Source organism: Ovis aries, chromosome 2, assembly GCF_016772045.2.
Source record: "Ovis aries strain OAR_USU_Benz2616 breed Rambouillet chromosome 2, ARS-UI_Ramb_v3.0, whole genome shotgun sequence".
Lineage (NCBI taxonomy): Eukaryota > Metazoa > Chordata > Mammalia > Artiodactyla > Bovidae > Ovis > Ovis aries.
The window spans coordinates 239,500,477-239,516,087 of NC_056055.1; the positions used below are offsets into that span (position 1 = coordinate 239,500,477).

The 15,611-nt window shown below is 54.9% G+C and overlaps 2 protein-coding genes across 8 annotated transcripts in view; both read left to right on the top strand.

Moving 5' to 3' along the window:
* The window catches only part of AHDC1 (AT-hook DNA binding motif containing 1), a 64,961-nt gene extending 55,343 nt beyond the window's left edge, over nt 1-9,618 (top strand). For 5 of the 7 annotated variants that reach the window (XM_027965439.2, XM_042245108.1, XM_042245110.1 and 2 more), the window contains one exon: nt 9,181-9,618. The gene's annotated coding sequence lies outside the window, so the exon portion shown is untranslated. Of the gene's footprint in view, nt 1-356 lie in introns of all 7 variants that reach the window. The other 2 variants (XM_042245109.1, XM_027965441.2) reach the window with 2 other exon arrangements.
* Nucleotides 9,619-14,648: 5,030 nt separating this feature from the next.
* Nucleotides 14,649-15,611, top strand: part of WASF2 (WASP family member 2) — a 99,414-nt gene continuing 98,451 nt past the window's right edge. The window contains exon 1 of the mRNA XM_060410636.1: nt 14,649-14,704. The gene's annotated coding sequence lies outside the window, so the exon portion shown is untranslated. The remainder of the gene's footprint in view (nt 14,705-15,611) is intronic.

The following is a 15,611-nucleotide window of genomic DNA, read 5'->3' on the forward strand; positions in this document are numbered from 1 at the left end:
GGCTATTATTCCACAGGGGTATTTGGGATTTCAGTGTCTGGGAACCTCCAGCCAATGGGTCTGTCCCCAGGTAGGATGTTGCCTACCTAAAAAACCCCAGGCCCTTTCCTGAAACCAAATTCATTCCTTAAGAATTCAGTTAAGTATTGTTAGGTATTTCGATATTGTTTTATCAGGTACTGTCACTTCCTTCAGTATTCTTTAAGATTTTGTGTTCAAGAAAAGGAAAATAAAAGAGGGGGAAATGCCCCCAAAATGGTCTAAGGGGACAGAGTTGAAGGAATCATTTTCTTGATGAACAGCCTGCTCCAGAAATGCAGCCATTAGTGGCCCTTCATTTCCCCCTCTTGGTACAGACCTGTCGCAGAACTGACCTGGACATGGTGGATAGTGATGGAATGGGCTGGGGGTCTGTCTGAGCCTCTCACCCCGCCCCACACCTCTGCGACTGCTGCAGCCTCCTGGGAATGTCTTTTCCTGGAGAAGGAATGACAGGGCTTCTGGAAAGCCCCATCCCTGCTCGCGGAAGGCCATTCGAGGCCAAGGTGACTCAGGGTCCTGAAGTCATGTCAGTGGAAACTTATTACCCCCTCTCCTCCTGATCTCAGCTCCCTTGGTGCATGGAGATGGCAAAGGGCAGCGCATGGGAGTCAGGAGGCCTGGGGAAAGACCATTCCTCAATTGGCCAACTTGCTATGTGCCATAGACAAAGCTTTTGCCCCTCCTTTCTCCCCATCCCCCCAACTTCTGTTTCCCCATCTGTTGAAGGAAATTGACTTTGGTAATCTCTTGGGTTCTTGAAATTCTCCATGGCATAGAGAATGGACCAGACTTTCTTGGGGGCAGCATGTTTTTCCTCGTAATGAAGCCAAACCAAGATTAAAATGGCCTTCCATTCCCCATGCACCTCATTGCAGGCAGCAGAGCCACAGATCTGAAGCAGGCCAGGGAGAAGCTGCTTAGGGTTTAAAATGTCAAACTCTTGATCCTTCTCACTGGAGGGAAGATGTCTCGTGGATAATCCAGAAAATGTGAAATAATCTGAAAACCTTTCCTCACAGGCTCTGGGTGGGAAAATAAACCGGTGTGGGGGCTGGGTGTTTGGGCAGGTCACGGCTCAGTGAGATACATAATGGAACCACCCAGCGAGGCCTGAACGCAGGAGGAACTGGGACACCATCCAGCCCCACGTTCTGGCCGGCTCCCCACTCAGAGCTGGGAGTTGACAGCACTAGTCCTCAGACCGAGGCACTCAGTCGTTCCAGATACATACATCCAACACCCACTGCCTGCCAGGCGTTGGGGACACAGCAGTGAACACCACAGTGAGCCCCTGGTCCTCAGGGGGTTTCCAGTTTAGAGGGAAAGACAGGAAACAAGAACACAAAGCATTTGGTAATTACGGTCATAGGAAGGACCATGCAAGAGAAGAAAAGGTCAGAGGCCGCAAAGGTCTGCAGCCAGCTGGCCAGGTGCTGAGGCTGATGTCTGAAAGATGAGGGCGCGTCAGCTAGATAGGGAGGGGGGCAGAGGGAACAGCAGTGGGTAAAGCCTGGAGGCCAAAAGCAGCTCAGCTTTGACGATCTGATGGGAAGACAGTAACACTAATGACGGGGTGAGGAGGCAGGGCCAGATCATGCAGCCATTGGAAGGATTTTGAAGTTTGTTCCAAGACAAATGGGAAACCATTGAAGGGTTCTGAGCTGGGGTACCGCAGGCGGCGGTGGACCAGGCAGGTGTTCAAGGAGGGAGACCAGCCGCGGTAGCTCAGGCGAGCAGTGGTGCTGGCTTGGACTGTGATGGCGGAAAGGCTGTCCCCCCTTCATCCAGGATGGCACATAAGCCCTCATCTTGGGCAGCCCCCACTCCCAGTGCCAAGGACTGATTAAAAGCATTGTGGGGAGTGAGAAGTGTTGGGGATGCAGGGAAGGAGAATGGTAAGGAAGAAGAGTTAACAGAGGGAGTGGTGCTTGTTAACAGTGGGAGTGTCACTGTCAACAGAGGGCTTAAACAAGGAGGACAGTGACACACTCTTCACCAGCAGGGCAGCGAGCCCTTTTGACCCAGAACTGGGTGCAGGAGCAGTCACTGAGCTCAACCTCGCATCTTGAGCATCACCCCCACCTACCCTCCGATGCCTGTCCCAATGCCAGGCACAGCCCCTGTCCTCAAGGGCCCATGGAAGCTAACCCAAGCTCACAAAGAGCCTCAGGCGTCTGGGCATGAGATGGTAGGGAAAAGCAAGCCTCGTGCACCAGGAAGGTGGGCCATGGCCCCGAAGTCACCTCTCTGTCCCTTGGTAAGAAAAGGGACATGTATTCGTGCTGGGCTGTTTGTACAACACAGCCTCACTGGCCCTTCACAGCAGCCTGAGGGGTCGGGGTACTTGCCTCTTCCATCAGCGATTCAAATCTCTCGGAATGCAGGTGCAGCTCCAAAGGTTGCCCAGGGAATCCACGGGTAGGAAACAGCAGAGTCAGAATTTGAACCCAGCACCCCACCCTCATGGATCCTGGATACTCTGCCTTGCTGGTCCCCTGCACCCCTGATCCTCCACCCTCAAGATGACAGAGTGGTTGGATGCTCCCCACAGCTCTGTCTGGGTCTGACATTTTAAATGGATTTTGAGGTTCTGTGAAAGGAGCTGCATCTGAGCTCAACCTTGAAGGATAGGCAAGCTGTGGACACACAGGAGACTGGGGGAAGGGCGGTTCCAGGCAGAGGGAGCTGTGGGCAGGGGCAGGTCACATCCCAGTGTGAGTGAGAAGAAGAAAGCTGGGAGGAACCGGAGCGGGGAATGTGGGCCCTGACTGTCTGGGAGCTGAGCTGACAGAGGGGGAGGGGGGCGGGGGGCGCCCAGGCCGGCAAACATCTTCTCTAGTCCCTTAGATGGAACGCAGAGCCAGACAGACTGGCTCCGCCTTGGGCCCTCACAGCTGAAGATCAGCCCCTTCTAGACCCTGGGGACAGGCTGTGAGGGTGGGAAGGGCCCCTCCAAGGTGTTCAGGGATCTCGAATCCCCCCCTCTTCCCCATTCCCTCTTGGGTCTGGACCTGAGGCCAAGAGAAATGTCACAGGTCCTCCAAGGTTATACCAGCTGGGGCAGGAAGCAGCTTCCAAGGCCACCAGTCAGCCAGGGTCAGCAGGCATGCCCGGACCTGGGCCAGGCCCTGGCTGCTCTGGGCTTTGTCTCTCCCTGTCTTGAAACCTCAAGAGGTCACCTGATCTTGCCTCTGGCCCTGAGCAAGAGGCCCACACCTCAGGGGTCAGGCAGGCTTGCCCGGACTCCTCTCCCCACTGGTGCTGTCCTTTCTCCTGGCCTATCTCTCGCTTCTCCTGCAGCCATTTTCAGACCTTCTTGTTCTGAGCCCTTATTTCCTGGAAATGTAACCTCTGTGAGCATGCCCTCTCAGGCCCCTCCTCTCCCATCTCCCCGCATCCCTGCGGACCCGGAAGAACCCAGGGAGGCTGCAGGGTGGTGGCTGGGAACAGGCCTGTGGGTGCAGACAGGCCTCTGTGCAGAGCCCGATTCCATCCCTTCCCAGCCATGTGACCTGGTGAGTCATGTCACCTCACTGTGTCTCTTGTGAGAATTAAATGAGATTACCCGTGAAGCACTTAGCCCAGTCCCTGGCACGCAGGAAGCACGTAATCAGTGGTTGGTAGATGAGTGAATAACATACCTCCTCGCAGTCTGCATGAGTCACACACCTCTGACCCTTTTCTCCAAGCTCAGGACTCTTGTAGCCAGCCCTCCTTCACCTGCTTTCCCCAGCATCCCTCCTGGGAAGGAGCTTGTATTCTAATGTAGGTTTGGGGCCTTTGGGTTTGGGAAACTGTGAAATTCCACCTGGTTACATGCCTTAACAGTGGGGCTGAGTCCTCCCTGGGGGCGTCCAGAGTCAAGGTGAGTCACAGGTCCCACCCCAGCGGACCTAAAGCCTGATGGGCAATAGGACCCAGACTGCTGCGTGATCCAGGTCGGCTGGAAACTCTCCACATAGTTACCCATACCAGTTCTGTCTCAGTCCAGATCATCTGAAAAAGATTTCCTGTCTCTTTGTCATCTATCTTTGGCTACCATAGTGCCCTCAGTTGGTGCCGGAGGGCAGGAGAAAGTAGGTTAATTCTGGGTTCAACCCACACAAATGAACCACCTAGCCTGAGCCAGGCATTGCGTGTGGTGCTAAAGGAGCCACTGAACAAGATGAGCAGTGTCCTGCCCTCATGGAGTTTGCAGCCTTTAAGCAGGTGTTCATTACGAGCATCCATGTGGGCAACACTCACCAAGGGAGGGACTGAGACGCTCCCACCAGACATACCAGAGACCACCCTCTTGAACCAGGGGCAGGACTGGCAGGAAGAGCTTCCGGTGAGGGGCGGGGCAGCAAAATGAGTCTTGAACAAACTCGAGGCTTCAGAAGCTATAACCTTGGGTCAGCCCAGCCAGCACCTGGCAGGTCTCTGCCCCAATATCTGTCCTCCCCTGGAGCCCATACCCCCGCTGTGGCTGCCAAATATCCTTCAGGTTTGTGGGATGCTGTGTCTGGACAGCTCCCCACTCCCGAATATTTACTGGATGAATTGATTCAGACATATCTGCTCTTGTGGCTTCATTGCGTAACACCTTCTGATTGCCCCCTCAGCCCTTCAGCCTCCTATCCTGGTGTTCTAGGCATTCGAGGCCGCGCACATCCTCCCTTCCCAGCCCTAGACTGGGGTCTGGAGAGCTTTCCAGGCCCCTTCCCAGCGTGCCTGCACCTTTGCGTTGGCTGTTCCCTGGCCTGGGGTGCCCTTTCCTAGCCATCATCCATCTCCCACCTGTCAGGTCCTATCTTTCACTCAGACACCACCTCCTCCAAGAAGCTTTCCAGGATCCTTCCCAGGCACAGTTAATCTGCAGCCCTTTATGCAGCTGTGACAGCTCTTCCTGGGAATGACTTCCTCACTGCGCCATCAGCTCCTTTAGGCGGGTTACTCATTTCTGTGCACTGTCCCCTCGGTGTCTCATCGTGCCTGGGACACTTCAGGGGTCAGAGTTCCCCCCACCCCCACCCCAACCTTGAGTCAAAGAAGGGCATGTAGACCAGGGAGAACTGAGAGAGAACGGGTTAGGCCTCGGGGAACAGACATGAGCTGGTTTCTCTCAACCCCGCTGTTACCAGATACACTCCCAAGGATCAAGCAAGGGTGGGGTGTGTAAATGAACCAGTTCCAACTCTCGTGGCTCTTGGAATTCTCCAAGTGCAGCCCCTCCAAGTTTGTAGAGAGGAAGAGGGACTCGCCCAGCCACCCAAGCAGGAAATCACAAAACAAAGAGCCAGAAAGGACCCTTGGGGTCACCCAGGTCCACGTTCTTGCCACTTCTCAGCTTCCATTCAGTTGCATGCCCAACACATTACCTGTGGGTGACACCTGACCTGGCACAGGCATCTCCCTTTGGAAAGAGAGAGAGGGGTGTTAGGGGGACATGTATAGCCTCCTCTCAGGGGTAAGGAGGTAAGGAGTGTGAGGCTCCGAGAGGTGAGAGATACACACAAGGTCACAAGCTGGGTGGGCAGCCATGGGTGTAAACCCCGCTTGGTCTCATTAGCATCCCTCCATGTGCCCAGTAGTGGAGGGAAGCAAGGGAGGGTCCCCAAAGGGAATGACAGGCAGAACTAGAGTTTAAGGCATGCCTCTGGTCACTGGTGGGTGGATTTTGAAAAAAACTGGGGCAGGGAGAGCCCCACCCACCCATGCCACAGCCTGCCCACCCCCAGTTGGAAGCTTCATCCCTCATAGATGTCTGTCTGGGTCCCGCCTACCTGAGAGTATCCGCATCTGCCAGGTGTGTTCTGGGTCTCAGGTTAGCAGTATCCTCTCCACATTTAAGGGACTCGCAGGCCTGACTTTGCCTGAAAAACCTCAAGGGATGGATCACCTTTGGGTAGCTGTGGTTTGTCTCTGACCCCTTGTCTTTGGCACATTATCTCACTGCCCAGAGATCTTCCCCCATTCCCTGTTCAACCGCCTTATTTTGCATAGAAACTGAAGCCCAGAGAGGGCAAGGACTTAACCTAGGTCACACGGCAGATCGGTCTCTCAAATTCTCACACACTCTTTGCCTTCTGTTCCACTGTCGTATAAGATGTTGAAACCCCCCCCTTTCTGGAGGGTAGAGACTTGAAGCTGGGGCTATATTTTAGACTACCTCTCTGCTGGTTTGCTTGAATGAATGCACAAACGTGCTCCTTTTGCTGGGGAGAGCAGGTCTCTTTGGACAGCCTGGTTTATCCATGGTCTTCAGCATTTTAAATTCCTGCTCAACTCAGCTCTCTCTTGGTGCCCCCAGTGCCGGCCTCCACTGACAGGCAGAGGCCACTGAGAGGCCTGGCCCCACAGACTAGGTAAAACCGCTGGAGTACTAGGCTCCGCGGCATATAGCTCTGCAGCCCTTCATTATGGAGGTACTAAAAGGTTAAGTCTCGTGAACAGCGGCCCATGTCCTGGGGCGCTAGCCACGTGCTGGCATCGGGGATGCCCAGGAGGAGCTCGGAAGGGAATGACAAGTGCCCCAGTAGCTATGGTAACAGGGTGGTCTGAGGAGGCGTCTGGAAGTGTGCAAGACCTGAGCTGGACCTTGACTTTCCCATCGGACGTAGACCGGTCACAGCTATGTCACTCAGTCCCTATATACCATTGACCCCAGCGTGTGCTGGGCACCCTGCTCAGCAGTGAGTTGGAAGAGTCAGTCTTTCCCACCAAAGTTGGGTGAAGTGTGTTCCCTGAGCCCCCGAGGGCTTCTCTTGCCGTACCCCCATCTCCATGCCTTGTGATCCCCTGGTTTGGGGGTCTGCTTTGCTTCCTTCTCTGCTCTGTGAGCCCCTCCTGAGCAGGAACCAGATCCGTCTTCCTCTCTGCTTTGTCCCCAGTGCCCAGCACTGGGCCGCCTGGCCCAGCAGCATTGGTTCTGGGCTGGGGTGCGTCACACCTAGTGAGGTCAGGGTTCTACATGGCCATAGCACTCTGCCTTCCTGGCTTAGGAGCCTCTGGTTTTGATTCTCTCCCCATCCCCCACCCCCCCCACCATCCCCCAGATTCTGGCCAAGTCATGAAAGCTGGGGAGGGTGGTGGGAGGAGGAAGGTGAGACAGCGGTGGCTTAGCAGAGGGTGAGAAAGCCTCCCCGCTGCCTGGCCGCCGGCACCACGGGAATGGTTCTGGCAGGAGCTGCCTGCTGGGCTGAGATCACCATGGAGACCTGGCTTGGAGAGGGTCACTGGCAGTGGCTAAGGGCTGGAGGGGGGCGGGGGCGACAGGGATTTGTGCAGAGGCTCCCAGCCTGCCCTGGGGCCCTTAGGGGAAGCAGGGGAGGCTGGGGTTCAGTACAGTTTGCTTGTTAAGTGGTTTGGAGCTGCTCGTCCTGAATCTCCCCCTCACTTGTCACCCCAGTACACCATATCTGTCACCCCAACGGCCATTCCTTAGCTTGGCAGCTGTTCTTCAACTGCAGTAAAGCTGTCTTACAGATAGATGCCCCCAGCCCTCCAGCAGAACCTGTGCCCCCCCACCCGTTTATCACTCCCCTAACTGGAGAACTGGCACCCACCCCAACTGCACCCCAGGTCCCCACCTCCCCAGTTGTGATACAGCTGTCACCCTAACAATCACACCTCTTACCCCTATGGCTAATTTTCCATCCTTCTCTCACCAGCAGGAGACCTGGCAGCCTAACAGAGATACAGCTCCTGCCCTCCCACTCACGCCTCTGCAAGCCACCTGGGCGGATGCACCAGGATGGGATTCTGTTCCACCTCCCAGGGGTCCACCTGGCTCCCCTGGCCCTTGAGGGGAGTCCTGGCAAGTCCAGCCTCAGGACAAAAGTCTTCCCCGGGGCTGACTGCCCAGCAGACAGCAGTCGGGGCTGAGCAGAATTTAAATGTGGCCCCACTGGAAAGGGAAGCCAAGAAAGAGGACAAGAGAGGAAAGGCTTTCAGTGGTTGCTGGTTCTACGGGAGGGGGGTGGCGGGGAGGAGGGTGGATGGCTCCCTGAGGAGTCTCAGAAGGTGGTTCTAGCACCTCCCATGCCTGCCCATTAATTTCAGTGGCATGGCCACTCACCAAGTATAGGAGACGTGAATTTTAGGGCTCTGAGAAGACGGAGCCTCAGAAGAGCCAGGATAGTAACTAGAGATCTTGAGAATATCACCTCTTTTCCATTGGACATCTTCCTGCTCACCCGAGCAAAGCTGAGGGTCTGGATAGGAAATCAGGTCCCCAGAGCCCTGCAAATGTAATTAGGACCATCTAGGGAAGTGGGTGACTTGATATCTCTAGTGTCTGATGACTGTAGGAACTGGGGGAGTTTCTGAGCTTCTGGAAGGCAGGGGCTGCAGACAACACAGATGCTATTGTGTTTTCTGTTTTCCTTTATTCCGACAGACTTCCTCATCACCTCACCTCTGTAAGGAACAGAATGGCAATGATAGGGAATGGGGAGAAGGTTGGATTTAGAAGAAATTAAAGCCGCAGTTCACACCTGTGCGTGCTAGGGCCTTGTCTCCCCATTATGTCATTCCTCAGAACAGCATCAGTAGGAGGAATTACTAAACTTACTGTTACATTAGGAAATGGAGACTTGGAGAGCCTAGCTGGCCCAAGCCCCAAGAGGATAATGACTCCTGCTAATTAGTATCACTTAATGATGCATTTATGGACCGGCCGTAATCTGCCTCGAACCACTGAATCTTCCCAGCAAATACACAGGATAGTTCTGTTATTCCCTTTTTACAGATGAGTAAACTGAGGCCCACAGAGGTCCACTGACTTGCTCAGGGTCATAGAGCTATGAAATGGAGGTGCTAGCATTTGAGCTCAGCTGTGTCTGACTCAGGAGCTCAAGTTCTTAGCAGGTTGCTCTGCCTGAAATTCCACCTTCTCATCCAGCCCATCCTTTTTCCCTCAGTGGTGGGGGCCTTGGGCACACACCTATTTTACCAGTGGGGAAATTGAGCTCAGAGCAGGCCAGAAGCAGGCCAGTTTCATGAGCGGGGCTGTTTGGAATTTTCTGGGAGGAGGAACAAGGCAGTTCACTTCTGGGTGAATTGGGTGAGGGGTCCTGCTCTTAGACTCCCTGTTCCTAGAGCTCAGGGTCTCACCTTGCCACTGAGTTTTGCCTCTTCTCTTGTGTTTCTTTGCAGCTTTCAGAAAACCAACGCCAAGACCCCTCCCAGCGTCCACATCGTCCTCCTCTGCCTGCCCCTCTGCTTCCTGCTGCCCCCCCACCCCGCACCCCCTGCAGCCCTGCCCCCTGCTCCCACCCCTCCCTGCCCATCTCCTCCACGCAGAAGCCGAAGGTGAGCCCTTTCTGCACAAAACCAGCAATTGTAAATACTTTTTAAAAATGTACAAAACTTAAAAAAACAAAACACAGTTTTAGAAAAAGACAAAAAAAAGAGAGAGAGCGAGCGCGCGCGAGTGTGCAAGAGGTTGCGAGCGGGGCCTCACAGTGTCCAGAGCCCCTGCAAGTATGCACTGAGAAATTTATCTACAGGTCGTTTGACAAAAATGAACAATATCCTATTTATTGTATATACTGTTTTATTATAAATCGTGGATTGTATATTGCATTCTGTAAACCTGCTGTGGTCCCGTGGTGTGCAAATTCGCATGGTGGGGGGGAGGGAGAAGAACCTCTTGCGGGAGCTTTTTTTTTTTTTCTTTTCTTTCTTATTTTTCACTCTTTTGGGTTTTCTCTTCTGTTGTTGTTGTTGTTTTCTGTTGGCAGGACACACCCAAAGATCCAAGTTTGTATTAAAAAGAAATGAAAAAAAGCAAAAAAAAAAAAAAAAAAAAAAACAACCTCGTGTCTTGTGAAAGGGGATGAATGAGGGTGGACAGAATGGAAGGGGTGACAGCTGGGGGTCATCACCATCCACCGGGTCCCTGGAGAAGTTGAAATGTCTCCGCCACGTTTCCTCCCTCAGTTCTTCCTTCTGCCTGAGATCAGTGTCACTTTTGCATCTGGGCCCCTCTCTTTGCACACCAGGCCTTGGGTCTCTCCTGCCTCTGGGCTCCTTGGTCTCAGCCCCAAAGTTTTCTAGGCCCTGCTGCATTCTGACCCAGGTCCAGGGAGTCTGCCTTTTAGAGCTTCATTTTGATTTAGGTCCTGGGTCTCCCCTGATTCTGAGACCCCTATTCTCCCCCAAGCCCTAGGTTTCCTCTCCCTGAGGATCCCCCATTATAAATCAGGTCTTGGGTGCCCCCCTGCTTCCCGACCCCCTCACTCCATCCTCAGCCCTGGGTCTCTGACTCTAGCCCCTTCATTTGTCCTGTGTCCCGCCAGCCTTTGGGCCCCACAGTTATATTCCAGTTAGGACACTTGTCTTTGAGATACTCAGTCCATCCTAAGGGCAGGAACCTTTGTGGTTCACCCCCTTTTCCCACAAGGACTGGAGTATCCCCTTTATGTGTCTCCTGTTTACCCGAGGGCCTGGGTCTTCTTTGTTTCCAGCACCCGCCCTTCCCCACTTTTTGCCCCAACACACCTTCACCTGCCTATGCAAACTGCAGGATTTGACTAGGCCAGTGACCTCAATTCTTCTGCCTTCCCCTGTCTTTCCACCCTGAACCCCAAATGCCAGGTCTGAATTTCCTCCCAGCTTCTGTAAACTTTGGAAAAAGAAAACTAATCCTGAGCCTATTTCTGGTGGACCTGGCAGGGCGAGCTGTGTCCCACCTCCTGACCTTGACGAGCTCTTGGCTGCCCTTGACCAAATAATGCCCACATTGGGCTGCCTGGTCCTGAGCAGGCAGCTTTTCCCATAGCCCCAGTTTATGTCTGTTGAGGCTCAAGGTGACCCCCAAGGGACAGCTCTGTACCACCTGCCCCCCTCCCCACCCAAGCAGCATGGCCCAGGCATTGGGAGAGTCAGAGGAACCCTCGATCTGGGAGAAGAAGATAAACTCCCCCAACTTCCGGGCATCCCTGTCTGAAAGAAGACACCGGAGGGTTCAGACAGGAGGAAGTAACAGCCCCTAAAACCTCAGTCTCGTGGTAGATGTGAAGCTTCATTCTCCCACCAAGCCTCCCTCCTTTGCAGTCCCAAGACTCCCCCTCCTGCAGTGAGGGCCCAGGCATCAGGCTGCAGTGGGGTGGGACTGGCAGGGGTGGTAAGACCTGGCGAGGGTTTCGTGGAGGCCGAGACCAGGGTGTGAGGCCGAAGAACCCAGGGAGTTCCCAATGGAGGAAAGAGCCAGGGGATGGAAGCTGCAAGTGGCTAGATCCAGGTGGAGTAGACACTTGTCTGTTTGGGGAGGAAAGAAGGCTTTCACGAAGTCACCCCAGGGCTGGGGGCCGGTGGGGGGGCGGGGTGGGTGGCCTCAAAGGGACCAGTGGGGGAAGCCTTGAGATGTTTGTTTTCAGCCCCAAGAGTCGCCTGCAGGGAGAAAATGAGTATGTTCATCATTCTTCGGCTGCTGAGGAAGCAGAGGAGACCTAGGGAGGCTGTCCAGGTGGGGCAGGCTGGGTAGAGGGTGGGGCCCTGGTGAGGAGGGCTGAGGGCCGGGGGTGGGTGGGGGTACCCTGCGGGAAGGGGGTAACAGAGGATTATTCGGTGGAAGGCATTGTTGGGGCTCTGAGAGAGGAAGGACAGAAGGGTGGTGTGCCCAGGAATTGGGGTGGGGGTGGGGAGGGGTGACCCAGGAAGGAAATGGGAGTTGAGGGAGGTAATTATAGCCCAGCAAGGGGGCTCTGTAACTCGAAGAGGGCTCTGTAGGAGGGGTGAGGTTTCACTGAAAAGAGAGGGGCGCCCAGAGAGGGATGGAACCCAGAGAAGGCCTTGTGGTTTCCGGGATGGGTGGGAGGCTGGGTGAGGAGGACAGGGGCTCCTTGAAAGGTGAAAAGGAGGCTCCTGGAGCTCAGGAAGGGGAGGGGTCTCAGTCTAGGGTCTGTGGCTTAGTCCTGGCTGAGGGGGGCGGGACCTGAGGTGTATTTGGAGAGCAGACTCGGGGAGCTGCCAGGGCCAAGGGCGCAGCCCTTGGGATGGAAGGTTCTCTTGGCCCTTGAGCCCTCGGGCTTCTGAAGGAAGGGGAGCAGAGACCCTGCTCAGAAGTTTGGCCCTTCACAGCCACCGTCCCACACCTGATCCCACAATACATCAAGGCAACTTGGCTCCTAGGTATTTGGGTTTTGCCACTGTTTATTGAGCCCCTCCCTGAGGTTTTTTACTCCTCAGGACAATCTTTGAGGTAGAAAAAAATACTCAGCTCATTTACAGATGGGAAGACAGGTTCAGGGAAACAGTAACCTGTCCCAAGATCCCACAGGAGGTGGCAGAAGTAGGTTGACCGAGAGTCTGACTTTTTCATAACAAAGGGGAAAAAGTCTTGCTTATAAAATTCATCCCCAAATTCATCCATTCTGTGATTAAAATTTTAAATGATAGAAGTAAGATCAAGAAATAATTACATAACATTATATACTAGTTACTGTTCTAAACTAGATCTATAAAATCATTTTGTCTCCATGACAATCCCATGAGGCTTTATTGTAGTGACCATCAGCCCCATTTTACAGACAAGAAACTCAGGTGCAGAGAGGTCATTTACAAAGACATCTCAATGAGGACACCAGGGTTGAAACCCAAGCAATCTCCTTCAGGAGTCTGCTTCACTATACTGTTCAAAGTGAAAACCCACACTACCCCCATTCTTGGTAATAATCCTTACGTCAACATTTTCGAGTCCATTCATCTAGATCAGTGGTTCTCACCCCACAGAGATTTTATCTGTTGGCCTGGGTGGGGCCTGGGCATGGGGATTTTTAAAAGCTCCCCAGGTGGTTCTAATGTGCAGCTAAAGTTGAGAACATTGAATCTCGCTATTGTGCTGAATGTTTGCACACAAGCAGCCACCTGTGTGCACACACCTATATTTAACGTGTGGTCCTAGGTGTGCATAAAATGCTTTGTGTGTACACTAGGATACCCGTCTGTTTTTCACTGAATGACTGGTTGTAAATTACCATGGGTTCTCTCAGTGACTGTTAGAAACACTATGTGAACACATTCATTCAACCAATATTTCTCACGCATCTACAAGATTCCAGGCACTGTCCCAGGCACCTGGGGCTACAACAGGTGGGGTTCCTGCCTTTGTGTGTATGGTCTGATGGAATTGACAAATTTGTTCTTAGGTCTTTCCCTGTGGGTGACGGGTTGGGAACCCCTCAGGGGTTGCTGAAGGGCGAATGGCAGGCTGGGGGAACTTAAGAAGGTGACACTTGCTGTATGCATGGTGGATCTTCTGGCCCTGTGTATAGATGTGTAGAGAGAGGGAGACTGAGGGCATGTTTCCGGGTGTAAATGAGTGTGGCTGGCTGTGTGGCATGTGTATAAATGTGTACATGATCTGGGCCAGTGAAAATGTGGACAGCAGTGTGTGTGTGAGGGGGGAGGTGTGTGTGTGCCTGTGCCCTTGTGTATCTGTTTCAGCGTGTGGCTGTGTCTGCCCTCTTTGTGCCTGTGCGCCTGTATGTTCCCTAAGGGTGTGTGTGTGTGTGTTTGTGTCCGTGTGTATGCCCATGGCCCTGGGAGGGCCAAGTGCAATTGTAGGCACCGGCCAAGAATAGCACACAGATGGTAGCACATGCACACTGGAGCACTCGCTTGCATGTGCACATGCACACACGCACACACACACACACACAGCCAGCTGCTGCAAGGAGGAGGCTGGCTTCCAGTCCTAGGGCACAAACTCCCAGGGCCAAGAGAATTCTGCTTTGGGTGTGTGGAGGAGGCACAGCTGGGGCTGGAAACGCTAGAGTGGGAGGAAGGGAGGGAGAGAGGGAGGGAGGCTGGGGAGCCACATCCTTGATCTCTGGTCTGTTTCAGCAGTTCCGGACTTGGTGCTCTGGGTCTCTGTGTGACTCTGGGTCTCTCTCTTGGATCTCTGTTTCTCTCTTCTGGGTTTTGGGCTCTGAGGCTGATCACATGGCTCTAGGTCACCACCTCTGCAGCCTGCTTGGCTCTCTGTGTCCTCTTCCAAGTCTCTCTGTCTCTATGTCTGCCTCTGTCTCCGTGTCCTTCCTTGTCCTTGCCAGGTGGGAGGAGGGGGCCCAGTGCTCAGGGAGCAGGTGTTGGCTCATTCAGGCAGCAGGGAGTGAAGTTGAGAAGGGCACAGAGCCAGGAGCTCCTGGACACACAGTCACACTCCAGGACACAAACTCAGGGCACTTACAGGAACACACAATGACATACATGGAGAAGTAGGTTCTGGAGGACATACACACAGGTACACAGTTCAACACGCAGCTGCTCCCCACCACACACAAGGATGCTAAACACCGAGAGTCACGTGCAAAGAAATCACACGTACACACGTACTCATCTAGGCACACCCGGATATACAGTCACAGGCACATGGCATTCTTCCAGAGGAAAACCCAGGGCCATGGGCATACACATGGACATACACACACACACACACACACACCCCTTAAGGAACATACAGGCATACAGACACAACCACACGCTGAAACACAGATACACAAAGGCACAGGCACACACTCAGTTACGCTGGGGCAGTCACACTCAGAGCCACAGACAATCAGGAGCAAGAAGGCAAATGAGCACAGACAGGCAGATAACCCTCAAGGACAACCAGACACAGAGGCACAACAGGCGCGCTGAGGGACACACCCAGGCACAAGCAGATCATCCTCAGGTACACTCCCCCCCCACTCCGGGCTCACTCTGGAGCACCTGGGGACACGCCCACAGGCGGCGGGCGCGGGGACCCGGCGGCCCAGCGCACCTGGCGCCCACGGCTCGCCCCCGGGAGCCCCCAGGCGCCCTGAGTGTGCGTGCCCGCGCGAGCGTGCCCGGCCCGCGCGCGCGGCCACCTGTGGGAGGAGAGGTGCGCGCTGCGCCCGGGGCGGCCTGGCCGGCGCGGCGCGGGGGGAGCGGTTGCCATGGCGCACAGAGCGCGACCGCATACTAATGGGGCGGCCACGGGCGCTGCCCCCTGCCCGGCGGCCCGCTCCCTCCGCCCACTCCTTCCTCCGGCTCAGCCAGAGTCGCCCCTGCCCCGCGGCTAGGCCGGCGCACCCCAATCCGAGAGCCAACGCACCCGCCGGCCTGGGGCCTGGGGCGGTCGGGAGGCCCGGGGATGGGAGAGGGGCGCTGCGGGACCCCCAGAGGAGGCCCCGGCCGGGTGAAAGGCGGCGCGCGGGGCGAGGGCCTGGGGCGCTGAGGGGGCTGCCTGGCCTGGGCACGGGCACCAAACGGGCATTGGCAGCTGGGAGCGCAGGTGCTGTCTTGGAAACGGGGGTGGGGGGGGTAGCTAGGAGGGGGTGGCTATCCTGGGAGAGGGGGGAAATAAAGGGAGAATTTAACCCTTTCGTTGCCAGAGGGTCCTCCAGCCAGTCTTCCCCAGGCTTGACGGGGAGGGGGAGGGGACTTGGCCAATCGCTAATATGGTCTGCACCCCTCACTTTCCATCTGCTTCCAGCATCTCTCCAGTTCTGGCAGGGGGCATCAGTTACCTTCCCTCCAGTCCTGCCCCTGTCTGACGGGTGAGGAGGGAGGGAGCGTGGAGGAGTGTGCTGAGGACTGGGGGCCAGAGGACGGCG